Source organism: Leopardus geoffroyi, chromosome A3, assembly GCF_018350155.1.
Source record: "Leopardus geoffroyi isolate Oge1 chromosome A3, O.geoffroyi_Oge1_pat1.0, whole genome shotgun sequence".
In the NCBI taxonomy this organism is placed as follows: domain Eukaryota; kingdom Metazoa; phylum Chordata; class Mammalia; order Carnivora; family Felidae; genus Leopardus; species Leopardus geoffroyi.
The window spans coordinates 103,734,287-103,746,932 of NC_059336.1; the positions used below are offsets into that span (position 1 = coordinate 103,734,287).

General features: G+C 49.1%; 1 long non-coding RNA gene across 6 annotated transcripts in view; it reads left to right on the plus strand.

The window, feature by feature from the left end:
* LOC123581137 overlaps positions 1–12,646 on the plus strand; it is a 156,714-nt gene that overhangs the window by 124,166 nt on the left and 19,902 nt on the right. The window contains exon 6 of one of the 6 annotated variants that reach the window (XR_006703618.1): positions 4,329–5,828. The exons of 4 other annotated variants lie outside the window; for them this stretch is intronic. This is a non-coding gene — a long non-coding RNA (uncharacterized LOC123581137). Of the gene's footprint in view, positions 1–4,328; positions 5,829–12,646 lie in introns of those variants that run through there. One more of the 6 variants, XR_006703619.1, reaches the window with a different exon arrangement.

Genomic DNA, 12,646 nt, shown 5'->3' on the forward strand with positions numbered 1-12,646 from the left:
GATTCCAGAATTGGAGAAACCTGGGTTCAAACCCAGACTCCACACTAATCCCACTGATGGCAGGAGTTCGGGCAAGTTGTCGAAGCCCTCCAAGCTTCTGTTTTCACATCTGTACAGCAGGAGGATGACGGTATCTCCTTGGAAGCTTCCCAACGGGTACAGCGAGGCACTGTACATGAAATGCCTGGGCTGTGCCAGGCCACAGGAGATGGCAAATAGGTGCTGGCTGTTGATTTTATTTGCTAGTTCTCTGGAAAGTGGCAGGCACTATGACCCAGAAACTTTCGATGACTGGAGGATGACACCGGGCTACATGGCAGGGGCAGCCCAGAGCTTGTCCGGAAGCAGGGAGGCCTCGCAGAGCCCAGAACCTCATCGGAGACCATTTGCGGGGACCAGGACGGTGGGACGGAGTGCCTTCTGACCTGGAGAGGTCACTTCCAGTCCTTGCTCCGGCAGTGGTGGTGGCTCCCGCGAAGGGAAGAAGCAGCAGTTTCTGTTGGCTCTCAGACACTCCAGCTGTCGTCTTCGGGAATGTGTTTCTCCACCCCAGAGGGAAGTGGATGACTGAGAAGGGAGGCGAGCGGTTAGGCTGGGCCTTGCAAACTCTAGCCCGTTAGCTCCGGTGTGCTGGCCATGGACCCCAAGCCAAGGCCAGCGTCACGGCAGGTTATGGCGCGCTGCACGCCCACTGCACCAATGAGATGTATTTGCAAACTTAATATAAACAGATTACATTTCTTATCCTAATGTGGCTGTTGGCTAAGTGCCCGTGAATTTTAGCCTCCAGGAGGAAAACGATTGCTTAAGCTGAGCGTTCACTACTTTTACTTTCCCTACACGGCTCGGGGCTCCTTCCGGGCACCCGTTCACCCCCAACACACGCAGACACACGCACACGTCCACATGGGCCGCCACGCACGTGCCTTCACAGGGACAGGCCAGTCGTGCACTCGCTGACCCCCTTTCTGCTGGCTGCAGACTGTGGCAACATTCTGGCTTTGGGGGAAAAAGTCCTCTCCATGCCACCGTACATTTTCACATTGAATACACACTCTGGCTTCGGCTTCCAGATTCTTCTTCCTACCCACCCCCCCCCCCCCGCCAGATAAATAGTTTAATAGCCCACTCTATCAGTCAGTGTCCAACATGCCTTTTACATGGGGAGGGGAAGGCCGGGGAAAGGAGGTCATTTCCCTGAGGTCCCTATGGACTCAGCGAGTGACAGAGGTTCTCCGGAGCCACCACAAGCACCATCACCATTGTGAGGGGACCCTTTCGGCCACCTCGACCGGCTCCTTGAGGCTGACCGGAAGTGGCTATTGGAGATTCTAAGATCCAGCCATGCCAGACACAGAGGAGCCGTGGGCAGTGGGACTTGGGCTCATTCCCATCAGCGGCGTGCAAGTGATTTCGTAAGAGACAGTCAGGTGTGGGCTTGCACACCATTCCCTCCCTGCCTCTCCCAAATCCCACCCCTCCCGTCCATGTTTATAATCCCTCCCTCCTACTCTGTCTCTGTCTCTCCTTCTTCCTTTCAGAAAGTCCTCGCTCGTCTTTCCCTTTCCTCACGCTGACAGCCAAGCTTATGCCCCACACGGGCCTACAGAATTCTTTCCTCCCGAGCCAAGGAAGTGGGCACAAAACAATGTCCAGGCTGCGCCCGTCGGGGGCCCCACATCAAAGATGCAGGAAACAACTGTTTCCCTGTCTCCTGACAGGTCAGCGGCATAGCCCTCCAGGCAGCGTCTCTGCCCAGGGAAACAGCCCCGGCGGCCCCCACCCAGACGTTCAGATCCTGCGGGGCAGGGGGCCAATTTCTCTGGCCCTGTCTCTGTGGAAAAAGTGCAAGACGCAGACCAGTTTGGGAAGGCGATTCTAGTCAGAACACGGAGCAGATGTGAATGACTCCAGGGGGATGCCTGCGTGTGTCAGGTGTCTGTGCGGTCCTGGCACACACACGGGCACACCCACGCGTGCACATTCACGGCATTCACGCATGCACCCACACACGCGCGCGCAGGGAGGCCCATCCACGGGGATGTTGCCCTGGGCCTCTCACTTGGCCCGCTGTCAGCTCAGAGCAGTCTCTCTGCCTGGTGGCTTGTAGGAGTGACCAGCCTCCCCTCAAATTGTCTGCACTCGCACCCATCTGACAGCCAGCCTCCCGTCAGGCCCAGGGGAGGGCCTAGCGAGACGCACACCCTTCCAGAAGGGCCAGGAGCGCCTCCCGCCGGAGAGTTCCCTCCAAACATTCACGGGCAGCCGGCCAGGCCCTTGGGTGCCAAGATGACACCCATCCTTCACAGAGTGACAGCTGGACACTTGCTCCTGCCAGCCCCCTCTGCCACACTATCGGCGCCCCCGTCCCAGGAGCCAAGCAGCCCAGTGCCAAGGCCGAGCATACGGGGGGCTTGCACCAGGATGTCACCCGCAACCGCTGTGATTCAAAAGACAGGACTCTGGGGCCAGAAACTTGGGTGTGGTGACCCCGTGTCAGAGTTCAGAGCCACAGTGCTGTGTCCCTGGCAGGAGGGGCGCCCCCCCGCCTTCTCGGGGTCCAGTGTCAGGAGAGCTCGTTTTTAACTGGGGTGGGGCAAGAAGGGTGAATTACGGAGTTGTGTTTTATTTTATTTTTAAAGTTGATCCATCTTTGAGACAGAGGGAGAGAGAGAGAGAGACAGAGCTCAAGCAGGGGAGGGGCAGAGAGAGAGACAGAGACACAGAATCCAAAGGAGGCTCCAGGCTCTGAGCTGTCAGCACAGAGCCTGACGCGGGGCTCGAACTCACGGAGCGTGAGATCGTGACCTGAGCCGAAGTCGGACGCTCAAACGACTGGCCCACCCAGGAGCCCCCCTAGTTTATTTAACCAGTTGCAGAATGTTAGATATTTGGGTCGTGTGCAGTCTTTGGCAAATACAGACAATGCTGCCTTAAGTGTACCCTTAAGTGTGCACATCACTCACACACCTGTGAGAGCATGCGCAGACGAATTCTCAGAGACCGAGGTCCCAGGGAAAGGGAGATGTGCCTTTGTCATTTGGATAGATATCGCCAAATTGCCCTCCCCCAAAACCACTATTTCATAAACAGCTAGGGTGGATCAGAGCACCTGTTTCCAAATGCATATTTGAACATGGCACGTGATCAAAATGTGAGAGCCTGAACAGTGACAAATAGTATCTTGGTATAAATGCATTTTTCTTCTCGTTAATGATGCTGAGCGTTTCTTCAAATGCTTCAGGGCTGTTTGGTTCCCATTCCTACAGCTCGTCAATTCATGTCCTTTGCCCATTTTTCTATCTGTTGGCCTTTTATTGATGTATGAGTCTTTACATATTAGGGAGAGTTGCACTTAGTGATGTTAATCAAAACAGTTTCCCCCAGTTTGACATTTGCCTTTTAGGTTTGTTGATGATAGGATTGGTTGGCCATAGAGAGAAAACTCGATTTTTATGTAGTCCTTTTCATCAATTCTTTCTGTTTGGGGGTGTTATGCTTTGTGTTTGTGCTAATACGGCATTCCTCCTTCTGACGTGAAAAGGTAAAAGTTACTATTTTCTCTTAAAACTTTGATGGTTTCGGAGCACCTGAGTGGCTCAGTCAGTTGAGTGTCCGACTTCGGCTCAGGTCACGATCTCATGGTTTGTTAGTTTGAGCCCTGCGTTGGGGCTGTCTGCTGTCAGCTGAGAGTCCACTTCGGATCTTCTGTTCCCCTCTCTCTCTCTCTCTCTCTCTCTCTGCCCTTCCCCTGCTCTCTCTCTCTCTCTCTCTCTCAATAAATAAACATTTTTGAAAAAGTTTAAAAAATTTGATGGTTTCATTTTTGTTTTATATTTCAAAAGTTGATCTATGTAGATTTTGTTTGGATAGACCATTAAAGTATGGGGATTCACCTTTTTTTTTTCTTTTCTTTTTGGATGGTCCCCCCATTCTGTTGTCCCAATACTGTTTCTTCCCATCCACGTACTAACCAGGCCCGACCCTGCTTAGCTTCCGAGATCAGACGAGATCGGGTGTGTTCAGGGTGATATGGCCGTAGACCCAATACTGTTTCTTGAGTGAGCCACCTTTCCCCACTGACCTGAGATGCCTCACTTCTCCTCTCACAGAGCCCTTGCTTGCAGTTGCCTCTCCTGGGGGCGTTCCACTCTGAGGAGGAGAGATGCTTCTTAATGAGTGAAATGCAGAGGTTCAGAGCCCCAGGCCACAAAACATCCCCAAAGGTCTTCCTTTTTATGTATGGCTTAAAATACAGAGAAAAATACTCCCTGCTTTAGAAAACACAACCTTTTCTGTTTGCTTAACTTCTCACCCTTCTCTTATAGGTGGGCCCCCAGTGGTTGGAAGGGGAGCATTTGTGCTGTCCGCCCTGCATAAAAGCTCAGACATTTGGGCTGTAAGGGAAAGAACTTAATGCAGGAAGTAAGGGCTGTAAGGGAAAGAACTCAACTTAACGTAGTTGAGAAAGAAACCCACTGGTCAGTGCCTGCAAAGTCCAGGACTGGCTTGACTCTATGACATCAGCAAGACTGGATCTCAATCGCCCCATCGCTCTTGAGGGGGGGCTCTCCACTAGAGGTGGCTGTGAGCTGGCTGCCAGCAGCTTAGCTCAAAGACTGTCTTCTGAGCAGCCCGGGTGACAGACATGGGAATGGCATGACGGGACCATCCGCCCATCCTGGACATTGGAACTGGGGCATGGGATGTGCTAGTTAGTGGTTCTGGGTCACTCGCCCACCTCCGGACCAGGCAGCCCACCAGAACGGCGTGAGCTGGTCCTGGAAGGACGCCGGTGCCAGAGAAAGAGGATCAGATCCTGAAAGGTGGTCACAGCAGGTGCACCCCACGCCCCGCGCCCTGCTCTTTCCTTGACCTTCTACACCTTGGTTCTTCTTTCCTAGAAGTGTAACATGCAGCTGTTCCCTTGCCAAACTTGCCACCCTGGTCAAATGGCTTCACTTCTCCATGCCTCAAACGAAGATGTTGAAAGGACCTTTTGCATGGGGTTGTTGTGAGAATTCACTAAAATAACAGACCTCAAGCATCTGGCACCTGGTGCCCAGCAACTCACTGCTCATTTGCTCAACTAGGTTAAAAGGTTCTGATCGCTGTGTCCCAGGACAGAAAGACCCCTCCCTCTGCAGCTCCAGGGGCGACTCAGTGCGTTAAAAAAAAAGGCGGGGGGGGGGGGTGGCAACTGGCAGGTGAAAGGCAGATAGGAAGAGCAAATAAGAAGTCAAATTACTTCTTCGTAAGACACCTTGATGCCCTAAGGACAGCCTGTTACAAGCGGCCATCACTCTGGGAAAAGAAATTGGGGTCTCAGAAACCAGACCCTTTGAAGAGTAAAGCCTCTCACTTTGGCCGGCCTCTGTGACAATTCTCATTGAACATTGCCCAGAAATAAGTTTTGATGGCACGTGCTTCTCATGCGGATGCTCCCATGTTCGCAGTTTTTTTCTGAATGATCTTTACCAATAAACCTCTCTCGTGTCCTCACCCTATCTCTGTTCTATTTACGGAGCAAGAGAACCCCAATTTTATCCAGGGAGGTAATGTGCCCGACTAAAAGACTACATTTTCTGGGCTCCTTTGCAGTTCACTGTGGCCATGTAACTAATTTCTAGCCAAAAGGGATACAAGCAGAAGTATGGAATTTATAGGAAGGTAAGTTAAAAGGAACAGATTCAATTGCGGAGATATTCTCTTCCTCCTTCATCGGGCCATAGATGGGAGAGCAGGAACTCCTGCAGCCTCCTTGTGACACTGAGAGCAAAAGCCAGAGCTAGGGTTGTGGAACAGAAAGGCAAGAAGAAGAAAGTTCTGTAAGTCTTTTCTATGGGTATGTAAACACTTGTGTTTTATGCTTCTGTCTTTGGAGTTTTCGGCCAAATGCAGCTAAATACAATCCCAGCTTGAAACATGATTCATCCCTCAGCAACCCTTGGCTGATCTTCACCCTCTGGAGAAGAGTAGAAATGCGTGCATGCCAGTATCCTGAATAATCTTGGCCTCCTCAGGACCTGAGAAGGGTTCCCATGGACTTTGGACCCCATGGGGCCTTAGGGTAGGGCCCAGGCTACTTCCCTCCGGTGAAACAAAAACACTTTCTCCTTGCTCTGGGAAGGATTTAAGATGCATTGACCTACCTCATCAAATCTTACAATGCATGTGATTTATTTTTTCCGTGCCGGGCCCTGTTGGCTAAAACTGAACCACAATCATTTTACTGAATCGGTAAAGAAAACTTATGTCAAACAGTAACTTACACCAGACGTGTGATTCTGTTCTGTAACAGTTTACAGTTGACCAATCACTTTCTGTGCATTATCACCACCCACACACACACACAGAGAGAGAGAGAGAGAGAGAAGGGGATGGCTGTATCCGCTGTGCTAGAACCTGGGGCTCGGTCACTCTGTCATCTTCAGACCAGCCCTACCCTGGGTCAGACCAGGTGATGGGGACAAAATTTCACAGAAGTTCTTCCGAGAGTGGTCATGTTTTTAGAATAAGATATTGAAAACATTATCTTGACAGTAAAGTCAAAGCAGATTTTATCTTCCTTAAGCTGCTTGTTGGTGGTTGCCAAAGGCATAGACACAACAATCCAGTCTCCTACACTAGAAGGTAAGCGTCCTGTTCAGCATCGTACCAGTATGACACAAATGACAGAAAACTCCGCTCAAACTAGCTTAAACAATCAAGGGGAGGTACTGGCCCGGGACAGTGAAAAATCAGGCAGAGGCTCCGATCTTGGACAAGGCAGTTTCCTGAGTCCCCGAAGCTCTAGTTTTGTACTTCTCCCGTCATAGGATCCCAGGGACTGTCCCTCCTCTTTCTCTCCACTGCTTGACTCCTCGTTGCATGTCCTGTGCCATCCGGGGAGGGCCGCTCTTGCAGGCTCCAGCAGAAGAGAGAGGGCTTCCGTCTCCCGGGAAGCTCGGCCAACGGTCCCTCGGGTGCCATGGGCCCAAAATCAGGGCAAAGGAACAAGCTAATTGGCTTAAGCCAATGCGAGCCGACCCCTGAAATATGGGGTAAGGGGAATTCGCCCAACTAACATAGCTGGTGATGCTAAAGGGGGGGGGCTTCCCAAGGGAAATTTCGGGACCTAAGCTTTAGGGTAGGGGACGGATATCAGTTGCCATATTTGTCCGCCTCTGCTATTCACCTTACCAGTCACGTTGACCGGCATGGCCAGTGATGTGTGATCCTTATTGACAATTAATCGGCTCCCATGTGGAAACTTTTCACACAGCCTCCACTCCTGGGGTTAGCTCTGTATCACCGGCTTAGCTTCGTTTTAACCCAGCTTGCACAGAGCTTGTCTCCCGAGAAATTATTTAAATCTCACTAAACTGTAATGAAGCAACTTCTGGGCTAATTGTCCCCTGCTATGGCCAGGGTATCAGAGCAGCAGGATAGAAGGTCTCAGAAATGAATCTGACGTCACTTTTCGATGTAAAGTACAATGTTCCTGAGGACAATGTCAAACCACCCCTTCCCTACCTTCCGTATGTTGATGGTTGCCCTGGCTCCCTTTCTTTGTCCCATAATTAATCATTCTACAGTTGTCCATCTTAAAGAGAAAACAAGAAGCTATCAAATCCAAGCCCCATGCAAAGCAGGAGACCTCTGCATGGATCCCCATGAGAGACCCATGTTTGCTTTCCGGGGGCCATAATGCCCACCAACATCAAGAGAGGTCCCGAGGGCTCGAGTGTGGCCCCAAGTTCCTTACGTTAGTTAGTCCTAATCTTTTTCTTTAGACGGTATGGTCATTGAGAGGCAGGTGACGTGCTATTCCAGAGGGCAAAATCGGGACACATCCTGATGTGACATCCATCAAATTTGTGCAGAGAGATGTCACAACCCCCACAAGACCTTGTCCCGTTCAGGCCACACATGACCATCTTCTCCAATTATTTCATGCACTTCGAGGTTTCCAGCAAATCTAAACACAACGATTGACACTCTCAGGACACAGTTGAGGTTATTTCACTTTGTTTTGACTTTGCTTAGCCTCAATACCATTTTTCCACATTTTTTGGGTCCTAATAGCTTTTTTTCTGTTAAAAAAAAAAATTGCCGGTAAGCCCACCACTTAGAAATAACCACTAGAAGGAAACAAATCAAAATTTTAGCGGTCTTTCTTCTGTACGTAAAATAATATGTGTGTCGGGGCGCCTGGGTTGAACACCTGACTCCTGATTTCGGCTCAGGTCATGATCCCTGGGTGGTGGAATCGAACCCCGTGTCAGGGTCCACACTCAGCGCGTGGATTCTCTCTCTCTGCTTAAGATGCTCTCTCTCTCTGTCTCTCTCTCTCCCTCTGCCTCACTCCCCCATGCACGCTCTCTCTTTCTTTTCTCTCTCTAAAATAAAATCAAAAAAACTTTTTTTAATGCGTGCACTTTCCTTTACAAATATGAGGCTCGTTACACTTATTTTCATTAGGAAGTAGTCTTTTACAATGTACCTAATGTCTGCTTAGCACTTGGTCTCATAAATGTATCATGACTTATCTAACCATACCCTGCTTGCTTACCTCTAATTAGAAAAGATTCCTTGAAGTGTCACCACCGGGCTAGAGTAATCTCACCCAATCCCCCTGACAGCCCCGTCAGACAGGAATTATGATTATCTTCAGTTTACTGTGCGGAAGGTTAAGTAAACTACTCAGGGAGTGCCAGCGGGGAGACTCTAATTAGCACTCCCACTTACATGGTTGCCCTTGTCCCCGGACCCTTGGATAAATTGTTACCTTTTTTTTTTTTTTTTTTTTTAATGCTATCTTGAAAGAGAAATGTTAGCTTACTGCTTTTATTTGCATGTATCCGGTTGTTTGCAAGTTTGAGCATCTTTTGATTTCTTACGGAACATTTGCATTTCTTTCCCTTCGCGTTGCTTTATCGTGTTTTTGCCCATTTTTCTGCTAGTCTCAGGCTAGGCACGCACCTCAGTGATCGTGCAATTCACCCGCTATCTGTCATGTATGTTCCCCGGTTATTTCTGCGCCTTTGGGTTTTGTCATGGTGACTTAGGACGGAGAAACTTTAATATTTCTATATCTGCCAATTATTTTCCTCTGTGACTGTTCCCATGAATTTCACCCATTGGAAGTTTTCATCTCTCCCAGGTGCAGATACATGTCTTACTTTTCTTTTCTTTTACAATGAGTTCATTTTCCACGTTTAACTCTCTCATCTATCTGGAAATTACTGTTAATTTTCTTCTCGAAAGGTCAACCCAGAAGTGCCCGAATAAGCTTGAGTGGGGTGGCCATACCCATGACCTGTTCCATCACACCATTACCTGGATGTGCTCGCACAGGACTGTCACTCGTGATACCTGGATGGGCCCCTGCAGGGAGCACACCCAGGCATTATACTTCCATGGGTACATGTTGGTTTTTAGCACTCACGTCCTTTACTGACATTAATCCCATGGCAACTAAAACTGCCAGACTTTCTTTTGTTCCACGGGTGAGGGTACAACTTTTAGAGAAACATCTCTACCACTTGCTATAAATTTGGATGTAACCCTTTGATGTAACAGTATCCCTCAAGTAGATGTCATTTGGTCTTCGGCTTTTCATCTTGTTGCATGATTTCCACGTATAGGGTCAGGCGCCTGGAATATACTGGACGACACCTAGTTCTCTCCCTTGAGAACTGTATTCTACTTCTCGGACTACTCTGTTTCCTTAACTCTCTTGCTTACTGTTGCTGGACATTCGGGCTATTCCCTACTCTCGTGGTTACATAAGCAGCTGACAAAATAGTTTCTACTCAGCACGTTCTTCTGTGTTTCATTTTTAATTTTTTGTGTTTGTATTGATATGTATTCAGATTCAATTTGTGCTGATGGTTTGGCCTCCTATTCCATCCAGTTGAAAGGACTTTGTGTCATTCATGATTTGCTTATCTATTGCATTTTGGGGGTGGGCTCTTACACCCATTGCATGATCAAGAAAGACATTGTACCTCCAAGAGAGGAAGCCTACAGTATGCAGAGAGCCGCTGGTGGGTAGGAATTTGCATCTGTCCCCAACACTGATACTCTTGGCCATGATGCTGCTCTGATCCTTGCCCCATCCGTGGCATCAAAGGACGCTCCAAGATACCAACTGCTTTGCTGACATTATTTTAGGTATACAATGCTTACCAGATGCACCTGTTTAACCACAAAAGATTCCTAGTTGTTTGGGGAGACTTGAACCCGTGTTCTTTTTGAAATGTTTGCAAGCCACATGGTCTATAATTCTAGACTATTCCCCCAGGGATTGCCATAAAGCAATCTATCCTTTTACAGTGTTTGAGAATGGACAGTTTGCTTAGAGGCTAGCTTCCCCATATTTTTATCAGTGTGCTTCTCCGAAGTCATCTGAGAACTTTCCTCTTTGCCTGGGCTGAAGACTGACTCATTTAGTGTATCCGAGTGTTGTCTCACAGTCCTGGGTTCTACCTTTTTCAAGATCACCTGAAAAACTAGAAAAGTGGGAGGCTAAATTGAAATTGAGGGCTTTTTTGTCAAGTCTTTACATGTTAGCACTTTCTCTGCGCACAGCCCTATCCCTTTCTTGCGCTCTTCAAGTAGCTTTAAAAAGCCTTGTGAAATCATGGTCCTTTAGTAGGTTTCTGCTTATTCTGGGTGTTAGCCTTCTCGATGCTGTCCTCAGAAGGGCAGTCCCTTCATGCACATTCTCTTTGATTCTGTGCCCCCTTTTCACATTTTAGGCACGCTTTTCTAAAGATCTGAGATCACCAATGACCACCTTTGGTGGCCACATTGGTTTTTATTTTTATTTTTTTTTTCTTGGTGTTTCCTCTCGTTTTGTTCCTCACTGGGATTAGTCATGTGAACGAGCAGAATTGAGGGTTTTCTCTCAGTCTCTTTCGTCACTCGGTATCTGTGCATTTGGACACTTGAGCCCCAGTCCTTCAGGTTAAGATTGAGTGGCACTAAGGAATTTTGTTTAATCTCTCCGGGCCTTGTTTTCTTTATGCCAGATTGGGGATGATAACAGCGTTAACCTCCTGGCATTGCTATAAGGGAAATAATGCATAGTTAGGTCCTTATTAGTATTATTATCTACCTATTATTGAAACCCTTTGTGGTTACAAGTGATAGAAAGCCAATGCAAACTGGCTTAGACACTAAAAGATTCTATTGGCTCAGAGGATTTTCCCCAAGGGCTTGCCTTCAAGCAGAATCTAAGTCACCCCGGCCTTAGGCATAGCTGAGTTCAGAGGTCTGTTAATGTCACCAGGACCTGAGTCTCTCCATTTGGCTTTGCTGCTGCTTCACATGGAGGCAAGATGGTCGCAGCAGCCCCAGGCCCCTGTCTCCCTTGGGCCCCCAGCCTGGCAGAACCATCCTGTTTCTTGGCTCCTCTTGGAACTGGCCCCATGCCCAGAGCAGTGGAAGCCAAATTCTGAATTGGGGAGATTTGCTTTCCCAAGAGGGAGAGCCCAGGAGCCTTCCTGACCGGGAGTGATTTCGCTGACACTCTTGGGCACCTCCTCCACTCTGAAGCTCACAACTAGGACCTTTCAAAGCTGCTCTTTTCCAGCAGGACGGGCCCCACCAGAGTGCAGAAAGATGACCTTGAGCCCTGGACACAAGTCCTTGCCTCTTACTCCCTCCTTGACTTGTCTAGGTATTTTGGGCTTTGACCTACATCTCTGACAACAGCTAGACTCCTTCCTGGGCTCCACACAGCTTGGTCTTGGTGGCTGGGAAGCACCTTTGCCTTTACCCTTTGACCCCCGCCTGTGCCTGCCAGTTGGCTTTTCCACACCTGGCCATTGACCTTGAAGTCACCCTTCTAAGACACGCCTGGCCATTCATGGCGTTTATGGTGTAACACTTCCGTCACATATGGCGCTGGGTACCGTTGTTTTTTGGTGTTTTTTTTTTGTTTTTGTTTTTGTTTTTGTTTTTTTTTAGTAACCTAGAATCTGTGCGCCCTTCCTTTGCACAACTGTGTGTTCCTCTGTGGCGTGGTCTTGACCATCGGGCAGTCCTGGTGGGCGGGGAGTTCAGGTGCTGTCTCCCTGTCTGGAAGCCGAAGGGTGTTGTCCCAGTGCCCCTTCCTGTCCCAGCGCGGAGCTGAGCAGCCTCAGAAGGAGTGACCGCGGCCCATCCCCACCCCGCAGAGGCACCTGACCCACTTGTGCTCCCTCCCGGCCTGAACGCCGCACTCCAGCTCAGAAAACCGCTCTCCTGTGAGCCCCTCGACAACGTCCCACACATTCCCCCTTTGCTTGAGTCAGCAAGAGCAGTTTCTTTTCAAGAACCCTAGCTGATAGTCTTGTGCTGTGCCTCATCGTTTCTGGTTTTATAGATTTATTTGGGCTTTTTTTTTTTTTTTGGTTAATTCCTCCCTCTGAAGTTTCTGTTTAAACTCTTTCTGGTCACACTGGCAGGTCTCCTGCCGCATGTTCTCAGATTTGGGTTAGTACATCCTGCTTCCTGCCAGGACCCCGCTGCTCCGGGGTGGATCTGGGCTGCGGTCCAGCAGACACAGTTCTCCACTCTGACACCATCTACATGCCCAGATGTTCCCTCCGTATACTTCCTCCCTCCTCCTTTCACTTCCAAAGTCACGAACTTCAAGTGAAGGGAGAAATGAAAA